Source organism: Antedon mediterranea, chromosome 3, assembly GCF_964355755.1.
Source record: "Antedon mediterranea chromosome 3, ecAntMedi1.1, whole genome shotgun sequence".
Lineage (NCBI taxonomy): Eukaryota > Metazoa > Echinodermata > Crinoidea > Comatulida > Antedonidae > Antedon > Antedon mediterranea.
The window spans coordinates 6,082,187-6,084,714 of NC_092672.1; positions in this window are offsets into that span (position 1 = coordinate 6,082,187).

Sequence of the window (2,528 nt, forward strand, 5' to 3'; positions counted from 1 at the left end):
TTACAGTATAATTGTTTTCTCCTGTTTTTTTGTTAATTAGGTAGTTAAATATAGTGAAAGAGAAATTCTTTTTTTTAGCTTAATTAAAAGAAGTAATATGTTATAATGGAGTGGAGGTGTAGCTTGGGGAGTGGAGCTTTAGATTGTGGAGTGGAGCTGTAGCTTGGGGAGTGGAGCTGTAGCTTGTGGAGTGGAGCTGTAGCTTGTGGAGTGGAGCTGTAGCTTGTGGAGTGGAGCTGTAGCTTGGGGAGTGGAGCTGTAGCTTGTGGAGTGGAGCTGTAGCTTGTGGAGTGGAGCTGTAGCTTGGGGAGTGGAGCTGTAGCTTGTGGAGTGGAGCTGTAGTTTGGGGAGTGGAGCTGTAGTTTGGAGAGTGGAGCTGTAGTTTGGAGAGTGGAGCTGTAGCTTGGGGAGTGGAGCTGTAGCTTGGGGAGTGGAGCTGTAGCTTGTGGAGTGGAGCTGTAGCTTGTGGAGTGGAGCTGTAGCTTGTGGAGTGGAGCTGTAGCTTGTGGAGTGGAGCTGTAACTTGGTGAGTGGAGCTGTAACTTGGTGAGTGGAGCTGTAACTTGGTGAGTGGAGCTGTAGCTTGGGGAGTGGAGCTGTAGCTTGGTGAGTGGAGCTGTAGCTTGGGGAGTGGAGCTGTAGCTTGGGGAGTGGAGCTGTAGCTTGTGGAGTGGAGCTGTAGCTTGTGGAGTGGAGCTGTAGCTTGGTGAGTGGAGCTGTAGCTTGGTGAGTGGAGCTGTAGCTTGGTGAGTGGAGCTGTAGCTTGGTGAGTGGAGCTGTAGCTTGGTGAGTGGAGCTGTAGCTTGGTGAGTGGAGCTGTAGCTTGGTGAGTGGAGCTGTAGCTTGGTGAGTGGAGCTGTAGCTTGGTGAGTGGAGCTGTAGCTTGGTGAGTGGAGCTGTAGCTTGGTGAGTGGAGCTGTAGCTTGGTGAGTGGAGCTGTAGCTTGGTGAGTGGAACTGTAGCTTGGGAAGTGGAGCTGTAGCTTGGGGAGTGGAGCTGTAGCTTGGGGAGTGGAGCTGTAGCTTGGGGAGTGGAGCTGTAGTTTGGTGGTTTGCTTGGCTACCAATGCCAGTGTACTGTGTTCAGATGCCAGGAATTTGTTCTCATGAGAGTACAACTCCCAAAGACTTGTAAGACTTTGTTTGTGTAGAGCAGGGAGCTAATTAACAACTCCCTGGTGTAGAGCATCTTATGTATATGTCTGTCTTTGTTTAAGAAGGAGGCCGCTTTATTAACCATGATGCCATAGCTGTGTTGCTATCTGGCCTCTCCAGGAGACTTGTCTCCAACCTGTCATAATAAAAAAAAAATAACAAAAAGGAAATCTAGATAAAATCAATAATCAAATGTAAAACTTGTTTGTAATTGACAAAATAATCATTAGCATACATACAGTAGTAAATGTTTATTGTTGACAATAGAGTTGACAATTTTTTTTATGGTACCTACCACGTACCTACATTGTTGTATAATAGGAAATAATAACAAAAAAATTGATGATCAATATATAATTTAAACAACATCTTCCAACTATATTATTTGATCAAACTCACTTCATTTATAGTTTTAAGATGTTGTTTTCAAAATCAATAAAGATTTTTATTATCTTTATTATCTATCATAAATAATTGAGCAGAAGTCAATAGACATACTATGTGGATGTACTTTCCTCAATAGCCACGTTCACATAAGATTTTATCGTGCTTTCGTATCGTGATATTGAATATCACGTTAACAGGAAGAGCGTTCACATAGAATTTAACATTGTGATATTATTGTTTTTGTTTTATTTTAGTTTTATTATAGTATTTGTTTATTTTTAGCTCAGTTGAGTCAGAATATTTTAATGAAACAGACATGTCTGACTATCACCTCATAATCAATTCAATTGGATGTAACTACTGTTTTGGTCATTTGTAGTTCAAGTCCATATAAATTGCATTTAACTTATGTAACCAATAAGGTATCGCAATATATGCCTACACTGCTGTACACATCTTAGGATATATCATCATCATCATTATTATCTTCGTTATCATTGTCATAATCATCAACTTTGTAATATAGGCCTAAAGTAGTCATACAATAATGTTTAAACTTTGTTTATTACTTTAAATTAAATTTAATTACTTTATTAGTAATCCAGTGAGTTATATATTACAACAATTTCAGTTCTATAAATAAATAAGCTAAACAATGGAGAATTAAGTTGTTGTCAACTTATTTCTCCATGATGTAAACCAATTGATATTTATAATTGTTGTAATATTCCATAATACTACAGTATATTACCATATGAATATCCTGTTGGATTCATTGTTACCGTTAATTTTTCAAAATTACTTTTATATTATGAACAATTTTAGTTATATACACAATTAATGAACATAGTAAAATACTGGACTATATAATAATCTAATGTATGAAAAATTAATAAAATTAACACAATTCAATATTTAAATCCAATATTTCAATATGTTTGTAATATTGAAAATAGTTTTTTAAATAAATGTTTAAGGAAAATAAAT